Genomic DNA, 16,845 nt, shown 5'->3' on the forward strand with positions numbered 1-16,845 from the left:
AAGTGGGCTCAAACTTAGTATTTTAAAAACTCTAAAATCAGGACAGTAAATAAAGAACACCACTCAGAAAACAGAGGAATTCCAGACAGGAAACAATCAGGGCCAGCTAACATCTCCCAACAAAGGATTACCCCAGGCAGAAAGCAGCCAGGCTTTGAAGCTGCAAGGCTATTTAATGCTAATCATGGTGCCTCAGACAAGAGTTCTTTTTCACACCCTGAACATTCCACAGATATATAAACCCCACTTGCCTAGTTTCCAGGAGACCTCACAGCCTCTGAGGACGCCTAATATAGATACAGGTGAAATGTCAGGAGAGAATGCTTCTGGAACATAGCCATACACTCACCACAGAGACTGGGAAAAAAGCCAATGAATGTCCATGCAGTAGAAAGGAGATGAGGAAGGAAGGAGGGAGAGAGAGAGAGAGGGAGGAAAGAAGGAGGAAAGAAAGAAGGGACAAAGGAAGGAAGGAAGGAAGGAAGGAAGGAAGGAAAGAAAGAGTGAAGGATGGGAGGGAAATAGGAAGAAGGAAGGGCTGAAGGGCAGAGGAGGGAGAAGAGGGAGGGCGCCAGGGGATCCTCAATCAGGGCCAGCTAACACCTCCCAACAAAGGATTACCCTAGGCAAAATGCAGCCAGTAAGTAAGTAGTAAGTAAGTAAAAGTTTATTTGTATACCGCCCTCTCTCCCGAATGGGACTCAGGGCGGTTTCCAATATAAAATCAGCATAAAACATTGTACAATAAAACACTGAAAACACTATAAAACACTATAAGAATTAAAAACAAAAATAAAACATAACAATTGACTAAAACAGGCTTTGAAGCTGCAAGGCTATTTAATGCTAATCAAAGTGGCCAATTGCAACATTCACACCTGCCTCAGACAAGAGTTCTTTTTCCCACCCTGAACATTCCACAGATATATAAACCCCACTTGCCTTGTTTCCAACAGACCTTGCAACCACTGAGAGTGCCTGCCATAGATGCAGGTGAAACGTCAGGAGAGAATGCTTCTGGAACATGGCCAGACAGCCCATGAGAACCACCATCTTGATTGGGCCACGTGCGGGCTGTGGAGAGGGCGGGGCCTAAGGGCACAGAGGGCACGCCCCTCCCAGCAGACCACGCCCCCTCCTTGCAAAAAGGGAGAGCAGGGAAAAGAGGAAGGAGGGAGGGAGAAGAGGGAGGGAGAAGAGGGAGGGCGCCAGGGGATCCAGAAGCCCGGCAGCGCCAGTGGCGGGAAACAAAGGGCTGAGCTCGCTGCTGCTGCTGCTTCTGGGTGTTGGAGGGTGGAAAAGAGAGAGAGGCACCCCGGGGACACAGTTAAAGGGGCAAGGCACAAAGAGGGTGGAGGAGCCAGGGAGGGAGGGAGGCCGGCGCTGCGCCCTTCCAGGCTCTGCCGGCTCTTGCGCCTTCTGCGACCGCGTAGTTGGCGTATGCCTTGAGCCACGCTTGCTGTCACCCAATGCCCTGCATCATTCATCTTCCCCCCTCATATCATCCCATAGGGGAAGTGCTCACTGCCCACCTTCCCCTGTTGTTTTCAATGCAAGGTGGGAAGTCTCCCGTGTTGCCACTGCTGCCACCTATGCCGATTTCACCCCTCTTCAGGTACGGAGTCCCACCAGAAGTAGATCAACGTTGTATGATGGAAACCAGTAGGCTCCATGCCTGAATAGGGGTGAAATCAGCAAAGGATGGGCATTTTTGTCCATCTGATGAAGTGGTAATATACCATGCTAATGTTAGCTCTTTAATTACTAGGCATCATATTGGGAATATGTAGTGTTACTGGTCATGTTTTTTAGAGTATAACATTCAGGGTATAGGATATGATGGAGAAACCTAAATGTATTAGACTGTGTGTGTTCATGTCTGGGCAAAATGCCTATTCAAATTGAAACAAGATAAGAACTGAGAACACCAGCTTTTTATCTACATTAAGATATGAGCAGATGTGACCAATAATAACCTCCTAGCAGGTGTATGGCTGATGCATTTAGGATGGTAGTCAGTCAAAGACTCCAGCTCTACTACCATGAGTTCTGTTATCTAAAGATCTTCATTTTGATTAGAAATGGTGCATAGGCAGCAGCTTTGTTTTGATTTGTGTTGATTGGACAGCTGATTTGGATTAGGGAGAAAATAAAAGGAGCCAAGAGAGAACTAACAATTAAACTGCTCTGTCAGTCTCCACTATATGAATAGAGGACTGTAATGTAGCCTTCAAAACACACTCTTCTTGTTAACTTATTAACTTCTAAGACATACTTAAGGACAGCAGGAATTCAGCATGAATACCTAAAAGGATATATGGGACATAATGTTTAAGCTGGTCATGTTCTTCTATGTAATCATAATGGGAAAGCTTATCAAAGAAAGGAACAGAGATAAAAGTTGAGTCTTTATGAAAGTGCAACACCCTACATGTTATATATGTAATGTAATAAATGTATAATACATTATACACAGCATGATGCAATGTGATCAAACAAGCACTCAGACATTGCCATGTATGTGTTTATCCCAAAAGGGAATTCTATGTTTCAATATATATAAATGTGTATAATTAATAGTGTAAAATGTCACCAGAGGTTCACCCTTATCCCATATGAATATCCTAAGATTTCAATACTTAAGAATGTTTAAGTGGAGTGCTGATGTCAACTCTTTTGTCTGGTCTTAACTACCATCATGAACTAGACACCTGAGTAACAAGAGAGTGATGATGATATCTAGACAGAATTCAGATTTCCTGACAAGCAAGGATCCTCAATCCTTCAGTCTAAAGAGATAGGGATTGAGAACCACACCCGTGTCAGTGCCCTTTTGGCGGAAAACAAATGTTTTAAATAAATAAATGAATAAATAATTATCATCACCCCTTGCCATTAGCTGTGGCAGTCAAGGGACATTAACAAAGTGAATTTCAATAGGAATAAATATAATGTACTACATATAGACAGAAAAAAAATGAAACAAATACAAGAAGGGTGACACCTAATTTGAAAACAGGACACATGAAAGAGACATAGACTAATAGATTCATAGATTACAAATTAAAAATAAACAGTGTGATGCAGCAACCCAAAAAGTGAATGCAATTATCAGCTGTATCACAGAGTATTGTGATCAAAGGAAATATTAGTGCTACCCTCTTCTGCTTTGGATCTCATCTAGAGTTCTGTGTTCAGTTCTAGGCAACACAATTCATGAAGAATATTAATAAGCTACAGCTTGCCCAGAGAAAGGCAACCAGTATTATGAAAAGTCTGAACAGCAAGCCCTATGAGGAATGGCTTAGGAAGCTGGATATATTTGTGGCTTAGAGAAGACAGACAGATGACAGGAGGGCTATTGTTAAATGCCTGAAAGTGTATCATGTAGAAGAAGAAATCAGCCTGTGTTCAGCTGCTCCAGATATTAGAATACAAACCAATGGATTCAAATTAGAAGTAAAAAGATTCTGCCTAAACAATAGGAGGAAACTTTTTTTTTTTACTGTAAGAGCAGTTTGTCAATAGAATTGATTACTTTGGAGGATAGTGAATCTTTAATTTTTGGAGATCTTTAAACATAGATTATATGGGCATCTTCTTGAAGTGTTATAGCTGTGGAGTTCTGTATGAAACAGGTGACCCTTGTGTCCCCTCTAAATCTCACATTCTATGAAGTTGGTTCAAAAGCAGCTAGAAATCCACACATTATCTCTTTTGTTATTCTGTATGTAGATCTTTAATTAGTGTAACTTCTCCTGATTTCTTGAGATATGGGTGTCAGGAACAATAAAACAGTTCAATTGTGAAGCACATCTGCATAATGATTCTTTATTCCATTATTAAGAATGCATTGGCTTGAGAGAAGTGCCATTAACAAGTTACTTTTTCACACTGAGTTCAGGTTTATTAAATGCAAATTTGAATAAAGCAATGTGTGATGGGCTTAATTGCTCAATTTCTGCTTGTCATCTGATGAACATGAATCTTTGAATGCTTGAAATCTGAATGGAATTATGTCTGTCTGAAACTGAGAGAACATGCAGTGAGCTTACCTACTTCCACTACTGGGGAGCAAAATGTGGAGTAGAACAACTGAAAATATTAGCTTATTTGAGAAGGAGGAGACTGATGATCTTGATTGATTTTTGGTGATATACCTAGATGACTTTCTTATCTTCTCATCAAATCAACAAGAACATGATCAACATGTTCGTGCCGTGATGCAACGCTTGAGAGAAAATTAGAAAAACGTGCTTTTGACCTGTCTGAAGTAGACTTCCTGGGCTATCATATCTCTCCCCAATGCCTGATTTGAAGACTTATTACGAAGCTTGCAACCTAATTTGGATAAAGGATTGGATGCAACTGGAAAATAAAAGAATTCTGACGGTAGAGGGTTTTGATTTAAGAGTAGGCTGGCATTCATATTTATGGTATGACAAAACTAAAATAGAAAAAAACTTTGGCAATCATTTTATTAGATCGACACTTATAAAAACGTGGGATAAATATAAATTAAGAATGTACAATAAAACCCCGATATGGATTTCTCCCATAGAGGCAGTACAGAGAAGACTCCTAGGTTGGTCACATTGGCCTAATTACGAAACATTAATAAAATTACATGGATCGGAACTTAGATTAAAATCCCAGGAGGAATTGAAAGCAGAAAATTTAAATATAACATGGTTACAATTTGGCCAACTGAAGGAATATTATAAAAAAGACAAAGTGAAAGGATTTATGGGGAAAAATAATCTATGGGATAGAATTTTATTTACAACAGGTCACCTAATATCAAAAATTTATAAGATACTACTGGAATGGAATACAGAGATAGAACAGGTAAAAAACAATATGAGTAAATGGGCCAAAGATATAGGAAGACCCATTCAAATGGAGGAGTGGGAAGCGTGCTGGGGAAGGAAACTAAAATATACCTACGCATACCAATTAAAAGAGAACTGGATGAAGATGTTCTATCGATGGTACCTCACCCCTAAAAAATTAGGAATAATTAACAAAACTAAGAATGGTAAGTGCTGGAAATGTGGAGTAAAAGAAGGAACATTCATCCATACATGGTGGGAATGCAAAAAAGCGAGAGAATACTGGTCTAAAATACATGAAATTATACAAAAAGTGATGAATACTAAAATTAGGAAAACTCCAGAACTTTACCTATTAGGAATATTCAATGAACCCCGAAACCCAAATGAGGAAAAATTAATGATATACTTAACTACCTTGGCTAGATTATCATACGCTAGATATTGGCGACAAGAAACAATCCCTAAGAATGAGGAATGGTTAATCAAAGTGGTGGAAATAAAAAATATGGATAGATTGACTTACTTAATGGCAAGGAATCAGGGCAGATCAAGGAAAGAAACGGACTGGCGAGGAATAGAAAAATATCTAGAGGCCAATCTGACTACAAAAAAGAGCTCTAAACAAATGAATAATTAAAAGATTATATAAGAACTAAACAAGTGCATATTTATATATTCATAGGTAAATATACAAGGAATTAAAACGAATAAATAAGGGTACAAATAAATAAAAGAAATGGATATAGATTAAAGATGGACCAAAAAGAGATAGGAATTATTCGATTAAAAATAAACAAGGAAATCGGCACCCCACCCAGTGAGGTGGAAACCAAAGCACCAACAGCAAAGAAGCAAGTGAAGAGAAGATGGATGAGTTTTCAAAAGGAGAAAATAAGCTTTACCGTCGGGAGCAGTGGAAGTCGACTCCCCCCCCCACTTCTTATCCCCCCCTATTCCTCCCCCCCCAACTGTGTGTATTTAATTCCTTTTTTATATATATATACCACTATTTATTAAACTCCCTTTTTCTCTCTCTCTCTTTTTTCTCTATGTATCGTTTTCTTTCCTTTCATGTACTTGTGCAAAACTCAATAAAAATATTAAATAAAAAAAAAGGAAGTAGACTTCCTGGGCTATCATATTTCTCCCCAAGGACTCACGATGGACCCAGCCAAAGTGACAGCGGTGCTTGAGTGGAAGGCACCTTCCAACAAGAAAGAGGTACAATGCTTCATGGAGTTTGCTAATTACTACAGGAAGTTTATCCCTGATTTTGCTCGCTGGGCCAATCCAATTACCCACTGCATTCGAGAAAAAAGGCCATTTGTTTGGACAGAGCAGGCGGAAGCTGGGTTCCAGAAACTCAAACAATTGTTTACATCCCAGCCCATTCTCCAGCATCCAGACCCCGAAACCCCATTTGTGGTTCAAGCAGATGCCTCAGATGTAGCAGTTGGCGCAGTGTTGCTACAAACCGTTGGATAACATTTGTACCCCTCTGCATATTACTCTCATCAGCTAACTGCCCCGGAGAGAAACTACACCATTTGGGAAAAGGAGTTACTGGTCATCAAAGCAGCATTTGAAACCTGGAGGCATTGGCTGGAAGGAGCTAGACACCCAATAGAGGTACATACTGATCATCGTAATTTAGAACATTTAAGAACAGCTCATACACTTAGTCAATGCCAGCAGTGTTGGGCACTATTCTTTGAACGTTTTGATTTCCGGATCCATTATGTGACCCCCAACGCAGACAAAGCAAGCAAATGCTTTGTCACAAAAACCAGAATATGCTGCAGGACGGAAGGATAATCCAGAGGCTTGTCTTCTGCGACCAGAAAACTTTGTGACGGTATCCATAGCTAAGGCTGGCACGATCCCTGCCATACAAGATCCAAGGGAGACAGCTCATTTGCCTGAGTCAGAGAGGTTGCTGTTGGAAAGAGTCCGGACCAGTCAACAAGCTGATGCCTGGGTTCAAGAACCACTTCATATAGGGTCGCGTTTCCCTTTTGCGGTTTGAGATGGATTACTATGTCATCGTAACCATATATTTGTGCCTCCTGGGCCGGAGAGAGAGGAAATTCTTAAGTTATGTCATGATAGCAGACCGGCTGGTCATTTCGGACTTTTTAAAACCACGCAATTCATTTTGAATACTAAAATACGCAGAGAAGTGGAGAGTTATGTCCCCACCTGCCCAGTGTGCCAACGAGCTAAAACACAGGGAGGGAAACCTTCAGGATGATTGCAACCTTTACCTACTCCCTCTCATCCTTGGGAGATAATCTCTGCAGACTTTATCACAGACCTTCCTTGCTCTAACGGTTTTACCACTATTCTGGTGGTTGTGGATCTATTCACTAAGATGGCTCATTTCATCCCACACACTGGGTTGCCTACAGCTAAAGAAACAGCATATTTGTTTTTACAGCATGTTTTTCGACTACATGGAATACCCAAGAGCATCATTACCGATCAAGGACCACAATTTACCTCTCGGTTCTGGAAAGCACTTTAAAACTTATTAGGGATCAAGACTCGTTTGTCTACCGCCCATCATCCAGAAACGGATGGACAAATGGAGTGTACTAACGCAACCTTGGTACAATATCTACACTGTTATGTAAATTATCAACAAGATAATTTGATACCTCTGATTTCTCTTGCAGAGTTTGCTACTCAGAACTCCACAAAAGAAGCACGTTTCTTTGCAAACTATGGATGCTCCAGGAAATACTGCCCTGCTGCTCACTGGAGGGAAGGATATTAGAGGTAAAGATGAAGTACTTCGGCCACATAATGAGAAGTCAGGAAAGCTTGGAAAAGATCATGATGCTGAGGAAAATGGAAGGAAAAAGGAAGAGGGGCTGATCAAGCGCAAGATGGATGGATGGTATCCTTGAAGTGACTGGCTTGACCTTGAAGGAGCTGGGGGTGGCGACGGCCGACAGGGAACTCTGGTGTGGGCAGGTCCATTAGGTCAGAAGAGACTGAATTAATAAACAACAAAGGGGGTGAAAATTGCTTTTGAAAAAGATGTGTGTAGAGTTGAGAAAGATGGAAAGCTGGTTGTAACAGCTCATGAATATCTTGGACTGTACAGAATTAACTTATGAAACACCAAAATGAGAACTGTTTCCAGTTGTGGCATAAGAGATTTGGACATGACTGTAGCAAATATGTGTTGGATGCAAAGGAAATGTGCAGAGATTTGAAGATCACTGATTGCTGTAGAGAGAAATGTGGAACTTGCATAGAAGGAAAAACACATGCACTCAATGTTCCAAAGAGCAGGGAAATGATGGCACAGCACCCCTGCAGCTTGGCACAGTGATCTCTGTGGGCCAATGAGAATGTATCTATTAACGGGTGTTTGTATACTTTGGTTTTTATTGATGAATTTTTGAAATTTATTCTGACATATTTCCTGAAAAATAAGAGTGATGTGTGTGAGAAGATGAAGGAATTTTTGGCCAGAGTGGAAAATAAATTTGAGAGATTGCCTGAAGCGTAATGGGAAGGAATTTTGCAATGAGCAAGTTGATGGTCTACTCAAGCATTTGCATGCTAGCATTCCCTTCCCTATTTTCCTCATCAGAATGGTGTTGCAGAGAGGAAAAATAGGAGCCTGATTGAAATGGCTAGAATTATGCTTTTGGATGCAAAATTACCAGAATTTTTATGGGCAGAAGCAACATACTGCATTTGTTATTTGCAAAATAGATTACCAAGTGCAGGAAGAAGTATAACCCCTCTTCAGTTATGGTTTGGCTACCCCCCTTCAGTGACTTATTTGAAAGTTTTTGGATCAACATTATGTGTTTGTACCACAATTCAAACGAGCTGGGAAATTTGATAGAACTTTGATAGAACTACAAAGCCTCTAATTTTAGTGGGCTACGGCCAAGACTACAAATCATATAGACTTTTGGATCCTAAGATGCAGACAGAGTTTGTCCCAGTGGATTCTAGGACCAGAGACAGAATGGCTGCAAGCAGGCATAAATTAGTTACTGTGGAAAAGATTGTTTATATTGACAAGAGAGTTGGGAGAAATAATCTTTCTGAGACTCCAGTATAATCGTTCCATGAGGATTCCTTTGTTAACCATTCCTTGCCATGTGGCTCAGTGAGTGAAGATGAAGGGACTGAACTACCCAGTGGGCAAGTAGTACCATTACTGGTCAGGAGGTCAGATGAAAGGCCTGTGCCTCACAGTGGGCATTCATCTGGTCAACAGATCAGATGAGAGAGCAGTGCCACCTGGTGGACGAACTGAGTCTTGCTTCTCAGATCACTGAGAGAAAATAAGGGCATCCCGCCACTGTGTTTTGCTTACCTTGCTAATGAAGTAGAATCACATGAACCATCATCTTGGAATCAGGTGCAAAAGTTACCAGAGAATGAAAGAGAGAAATGGATGACTGCAGCAATGGATGAGATGAAATCATTACAAAATAATCAAACATGGAAACTTGTTCCTTCACCTGAGAACAAAATGAGTTGGCTGCAAATGAGTATTCAAACTGAAACATGATGACACTGAACAAATACAGAGATACAAAGTTAGACTTGTGTCTAAAGGCATTGAATTTGGCAAGAATTTGGAGAAGATTATTGTGAAGTCTTCGCGCTTGTTGTGAAGCATACCACTCTAAAGACATTGCTAGCTATAGCAGCTTCTAGAAAAATGAATGTTGAACATTTAGACATCACCACAGCCTTTCTTCATGGTGATCTAAAGGAACATATTTTATGCAACAGCCACCAGGCTTTGAGTACAAAGCACACAAGGACTATGTATGCAAATTACAGAAATCTATCTATGGGCTAAGACAAGACGCAAAATATTGGAATGAAAAGTTGAATCAAATGCAGCTGGAGAAAGGATTTACTCAAGGAAAGGTGGATTCTTGTCTCTATTCTAGATTTGAGAGCAACAGATGGACATATATTTTGATGTATGTGGATGATAACATTTGTTGTTTCCAAGAAAGATCTGGTTTTGATGAAGTTGGACAACATCTCAGCTGTACTGTGAAAATTAAACAACTTGGAAACATACTCATTACTTAGGAATTCCAGATTGAAAGAGAAGAAGATGGAAATTTCTTCTAAATCAGAGACAAAAGATACTGGACTTATTGAAACATCTTGGACTCTCAGATGCTGTTGTAGCCCAGCCTGAGATTGGCCCCATTCAACCTGTGATTGTCCCTGCACCTGCCTTGCCAGAGGATCCGGGGGTTGGGCCTAAGATGCAGCCAGAGTTTGTCCCAGTGAATTCTGGGACCAGAGACAGAATGGTTGCAAGCAGGAAGTTTGAATCGCATTCCTCACAGCAGTCAAGGTCGGATCTCCAGGTGCCAGATGGACATTCTAGATTGGATGTGGGACCTGATAAAGTGGAGAAAGATAATGAGTTTGGCAGGAAGATAGTGATAACTCACCAGAGAAGGGAACGGGAGTTTGTGATAAGTAGACGTTTGCTTTTGAAGCAAAATAATGAGCAATCTTCCCATGGATAAAGGCCTTGAATTTCCCTTAAAATGTTTGCTTTCTCTGACACAGCCAGAGGTGGTAACATTGCTAATCCAAGAGAGAAGATCCTTGCTCCGTGTTCCTGTGCAGCCTTGTATCATGCTTCAAGTTCCAGCCTCACTTCTGCCTGTGATTCCAGTTGAATGTTCCAGTGACTTTGCCGTTTGGATTTATATTCTAGCCAAGATGGTGGCCATGTGTTTCAGCATTGACTTTCTACCTTGGACTACCTTGGAGTTTGATCCTGCATTCTAACCTTGTTTTCTGTGCTTCCAGTTTATCTCATGCTTTGGAATTAATCCTTGATTTCTTGTTTGGCATATTCTTGATACCTTTCTTGGGACTTACTTTGATATTGGGTTTGGACTATGTTTTTTGAGTGATTTTTATAGACTCTAGCTTCAAGATTTTCAAGTACTTTGTTCGTGTGGACTCAAACCCATTTTCGTGACTTTGAACTTTGATTTTGCTATTGCTTGCATATAATCCACAATAAACAGCATGCTTGCTATATTCTGAGGCTTAAGTGTGGTTTTGTGGTTCCTATGCAGCCTAGGGGTGCAACAGATGCAAATCCAGAAAGTACACCCATGGAAGTGAATTACTGGAAAATCACTTCAGAAAGTGAACCATTGACAGAAATAGCTTGTATAGAGAGGCTATTGGAAAACTATTATACATCAGTCGAATTACAAGACTGGAAATTTCGGAAGCAGTTGGAATACTGTGCAGGAAAACCAGTCAACCAACCAATATGATTTGATTGCAATTTAAAGGGTTGCAGGATACCTGAAAGGCACACTGAACTTCAAATTGAGACTGCAAGCTCATACTAACAGGATATGTAGATGCTGATTGGGCCAATGATGTTACTGATAAGAAGTCTACCAGTGGTTATCTTTTTTCCTACAGAGATGCACTGATAGACTGGACAACAAAGAAACAAAAAGTAATTGCGTCATCATCAACGGAAGCAGAATATGTGTCTGCAGTGGAATCATTCAAGCAATTAAAATGGCTACTCATGATGGTACTAGACTTTGGAATCAGTGAGCCAACACCGATACAAGTCTTTGAAGACAATCAATGTTGTCTAAAATATTCCCAAACAGAGAGGATTAGCTCATTACTCAAGCATGTGGATACAAAATACCATATTGTGAAGAATGCACATGAAGAGGGATTTATGAGGCTGGAATATTGCAAATTAGAAGATATGATTGCAGACATTCTGATAAAACCCTTACCCAGATAAACTCATGACAAGCTGAAGAAGATGTTGAACCTGACAGACTTGGGCAGTCCTGTCTGAAGAAAGGGATTGTTGGGTGTCATCCTGGACTCCTCAAGTCTCCAGTCCCCAATGAGTAGGTAGAATGGAAAACAGTCTTAGAATGAGGGAACCCTTTCTCTATTCCCATGCATTCCTAGAAGAGGCCCTTCCTGTCTCTACTCTTCCTGCTTGACTACTATCACCTCTCCCATTTGAAGATGCAGCAATGTGATCTCTTTGAGGTATGAGTTGATTTCCTCTCTAAAGGAATTTTCATTGCCCCTAGGCTTTGACCATGTCGTCAGCCTCCATTACTTCCTTCTTCTGCCTTTTGTTCTCCTCCTGAGAAGATGCATTTTGCCATTCTCCAGCTACATGGATATTTTGATATTTTAACCCTTTTACCTTCCTTAGAAGATAGTTTAGAGAGCTAGTTAGCTCCAAGAAGCTTTTCTATCTAGAATTGATATTTTTTACCACAATTAATATTTTGAACCTATAATTGTGACTCTCCAAAGCTTATCCCAGTTCACTACATGTACGTTTCTGCTGTTTGTGAAGTGTGTTTCTGGTACTCTGCTGTTTTTTTTTATGTGGAATCACCCCAAGAGAGGGTTATTTTGAGTCTAACCGCTCAATAGATTCCTAACAGAATCATTGGCAAGATGAAAAAAACAGATTTTTAGCAAGAAAGGAATATATTCAGGGGGGATACACATAAGTGCACATACATATACTTTCTCTTGAATTTCCTTCTACTCTTTGTATTTTATGTTCATTGCCTCATGCTGTGTAAGTATTTCAGCTGAAAGAAAATGACAGGGAAACCTTGACTGATAGTTTGTCTCTAAATGCTTCTTAAGTGACATCTACTGATTTCCCTGTCATAAGTAGCATTTGTTTAATGGTAATAAGCTGTTTTTTCTGATCAAACTCCCAAGTTGCGACAACTGGAATATTACAGCAGTTCTGGAACTTCATTCCTATTCACTGAAGAGCAGCAGGTTTTTCTAATCCAGTATGTTACTGCATGCAGTATGACTTAGACTTCCTAAGTGATTTTGAAAACAACCCACACAGCTCTGAAAACTTTTCAGCATTATCCCATTTAGCACTCCATGTGAATGAATACAAAAGGTTGCCCTTGTGAGACTTGGAATGCACAATGTATCACAGTGTGTTAGATAGCACAATATACTCAACACCCCAGTGCATGCTTTCCCCCCCATCTCATCCCAGCGAAAGCCTAAAAATCTATTGTCTAATCAGCAGGAGAGATATAATAGGTTTAAACGATGCAGAATCATCCCTTTAAATATCTAAGAGTGTTACTAGGGATGAATCAAAGTGGCAATTTTAGGATTTTGATCTGAAGCCCCACTTCTTGCTCCCTGGTGTTCGAAGCTTTCTCAATTGCTATTTTTCACCAAACCCCTTGTTAGAGCAGTCTCGTTGACAAAGTTTTGGTTCCAACTTCTAAATACTAACAAATATTTAGGAGTATTTGGCTTCTCAATCCTACTAGGATTACAGGCAACTGTTAATAGCAAAAGAAATGTTCAGTACATTGTATCTGTTTAGCAACATTGAACATTTGTTCATGGCAGGCAAATATGGGTGGGAGGGTGGTGACTTGGTATCAAAAATGTTTGTCTCCTCATTTGGATTTCTGGAATAATAGGCTTGTTCTGCAAGGGGAGTCCCCTCCCACTAAAATAGAGGAGAAGAAAACTGGACATTATTTCCCTCTTTCTCATGACAATGACAGTCTCAATTCACACATTAACTGATCCACCGCCTTATTGTGTGTTGCTTTCATTTGTAGAGTACATATAAAATGGATTCCTTGGATGTCATTAGATTGTTTTAAACTAAAGTAATAACATAATAAATTACACCAAAGAACTAAAAATTCAGGAATAGAACTAAACAAAATAAAAATTAAAAATAGAAATGTGCATGCAAAAAGCCAACAGGATAAAAATACTATGCAAAGCAAAGATTTGCAAAGTAAAAAATAGGAATGAAATATTGTGGTTTGATCACTTCTGAATTCCAATCAGAATATGTTGTGGGTCATTGCAAGATTCATTCAATGAATATGCTTTCAGCTTGCTTGCTGAAAGGGCTGTTCTGTTTACTTTAAAAATCCACCTGAAATTTCAACCTTATTGCACCTATGTAGCTGATATGTCAATTTATTTTGTATTCTTGAAATAGAAGTACAATCAAAATAATATATATATGTGTGTAAAGTGGTGACAAGGCAACCTTAAAATATAAAATCTAGTAAATACAAATGCCTTTGGTGAAAGAGAATTGATAAGTGTGACTGGTGGGGATGAGGGAGAGGGCCTTCTCGGTGGTGGCCCCCCGGCCCTGGAACTCTCTCTCCAGGGAGATTAGGTTGACTCCTCATTGCCCATCTTCCACCAGGAATTGAAAATGTGGATCCTCCAGTGCATGTTTGAGTGAATAAGCCCATCAGACATGCAATCTGTATGTATGGCACTTTATTACAGTTTCTCATTATATGTTTTAGCACTTTAATGGAACTATTCCCTTGTTCTTTCCCTATTTGCCTTGATTTTACCTATGGATCTTTTGGAGCTCTTGCACTAGTCACCCTCTGCTGTATGTAGTAATCGACGCTCAGGCTTTTAAAGTATCTGTTATGTTGTTTATACCTTTGTTATATTGTTTTAAATTACTGTTTTAATTACTGTTTTATTTAATGTTATGTTGTTGTTTTTGGGCTAGTCCCTGTGTAAGCCGCCCCAACTCCCTTCGACGAGATGGAGGCGGGATACAAGAATAAAGTTTTTGTTGTTGTTATTTATTTATTTCGTGTCAAAAGCATTGGTACAGCAAATACATTTCAAATAATGGAAATAAAATAAAAAAGAAAAGAAATCACAAGCAACTAAATAGTTTTGGACCAAAAGCGGGAAACAGCGACCGCATTGTCTGTAGCTTTAAACAACTCCTCCTCCGTACATGAGGCAGGGCATTGTGGGCAAGCATACATATGCTGAGTTGTTTGTTCAGCTCCACAGTCACACAAGGTGGAGGATTCCTCCAGGTAGTGCCACCTTGCCAAGTTGTCTTTTGATCTGCCCACTCCACTTCTGAGTCTGTTCAGGGACTTCCAAGTTGCCCATTCTTGGTTTGCCCCTGGAGGAAGACCCTCGTGGGGGGCCATCCAGTTAGAATTGCCAGGTTTAGCTGCCCAGAGGGACACCCTTGCTGCTGCTGGAGGAACATCCAGAGGAGTGGTGGTTCTCATGAAGCCCTTCCTTGATTTAAGTCTGGTGGGAGGAGGGTGATAGCCATGCAGTGGGTGGCTTTCACAATGTTCAACCTTTTTTCTCTCACTGTTAGCAGCAACTTCCCGTCGCACGTCAGGAGGGGCAATGCCAGCTAACTTGTAGTTTATCAACAGGTGTAGGTTTAAGGCATCCCGTGATGATTCTGCATGTTTCATTCAGTGCTATGTCCACCTGCTTTGCATGGGCAGACTTGTGCCAAACAGGACAGGCATACTCTACAGTTGAGAAAGACAAGGCCAGGGCTGATGTTCTTATTACTTGTGGGTCTGCTCCCCATGCGCTGCCAGTCAGTTTCTGCAGGATGTTATTGCGTGCAGCTACTTTGTGCTTGGTTGTTGTTGATATTATTATTATTGAATATGCTGATTAACAGCAAATCATCATCAACAACAACAACAACAACAAAAATACAGTAAAGTCTCGCTTATCTAACATAAATGGGCCAGAAAAATGTTGGATAAGCAAAAATGTTGGATAATAAAGAGGAATGAAGGAAAAGCCTATTAAATGTCAAATTACGTTATGATTTTACAAATTAAGCACCAAAACATCATGTGGTACAACAAGTCTCCTACTTTTTTGGGAGTTTGGCTGCACTTGTGTTGTTGTTGGGCATGTTGGCCTGCTGCGCGTTGCTGCCTAGAGAAATAGCTGTGGATCCGGGCAGAAGGCAGACTGTGTTGGATAATACAGAACGTTGGATAAGCAAAGGTTGGATAAGCGAGACTCTACTGTAATAATACAGTTGCTCAAATGATCCATTGGAACTTGTGCCACAAATACCATCTGACAAAGAACTGGTGGGATCAAAATCCTGAAAAAGTTGCAGAAAATGAACACGTCAAACTACTCTGGGATTTCCGAATTCAGACTGACAAAGTTTTGGAGCACAATACTCCTGACCTCACAATCATGTTAAAAACAAAATATGGATCGTCGATGTTGCAATCCCAGATGACAGCAGAATCAATGAGAAGCAACTAGAAAAGCTGACATGATATGAGGATTTAAAGATCAAACTTCAAAGATTTGGCACAAGCCAGTAAAGGTGGTCCCAGTGGTGATCCGCACACTGGGTGCAGGGCCTAAAGACCTTGGCCAGCAATAGAAAACAATCGGCACTGACAAAATTACTATCTGTTAGCTGCAAAAGGCCACCTTACTCAGATCTGCATGCATTATTTACTGATACATCACATAGTTCTAGACACTTAGGAAGTGTCTGGCTTGTGATCCAATACAACAGCCAGCATAGTGATCTTGTTTGCTGTGTACTACTAATCTTGTTATTTAACAAATAATAATTTTATTTCTTACCCACTTTTCCTTGTGGCTTGTGATGTCTCATGGGCCATGTAGTCCCCTTCCTAGTATTATTGTGGCAGACGAAGAGGAAAATTTGGGTTTCCCACCGTTTCAGCCAGAATTGGAGCCCCTGCACCTGCAAGATGTTTGCCCACAAGAAGTCAGCCAAACAAGCCTTGAGCAGAAATCTCCCCCGTTCTCTCGCCAGGATAATTATAATCGAGATAGAGGCGCTAGGGAGGCGAATCGCCGAAGCGCCAGAATCGCTGCCAGACAATTAGCTGATTAAGCCTGTTTCCCTTGGGAAATCTTAAGGAGTCATGCATCTGGACACAGTATGGGTTTCGCTTCTTGTTCCCCAGGGAAAGTGTTCCTTGGCGGGAAAACAAGATCCTATATAGGTGTTTACCCGCAAGGAAATCCTTGCGGAGTCAATTCGTCAGCTTCAGGAGTGAGATCGTGTGTGGACTACGCTACTCCAGTTCCTTGTTCCCAGGACCTTGCCACGGACCTTGTTCTAGTTCCAAGCCTGCCTTGTCCCCGGATCTTGCCACGG

The sequence above is a fragment of the Anolis carolinensis genome, chromosome 3 (genome assembly GCF_035594765.1).
Source record: "Anolis carolinensis isolate JA03-04 chromosome 3, rAnoCar3.1.pri, whole genome shotgun sequence".
NCBI classification, from domain to species: Eukaryota; Metazoa; Chordata; class Lepidosauria; order Squamata; family Dactyloidae; genus Anolis; species Anolis carolinensis.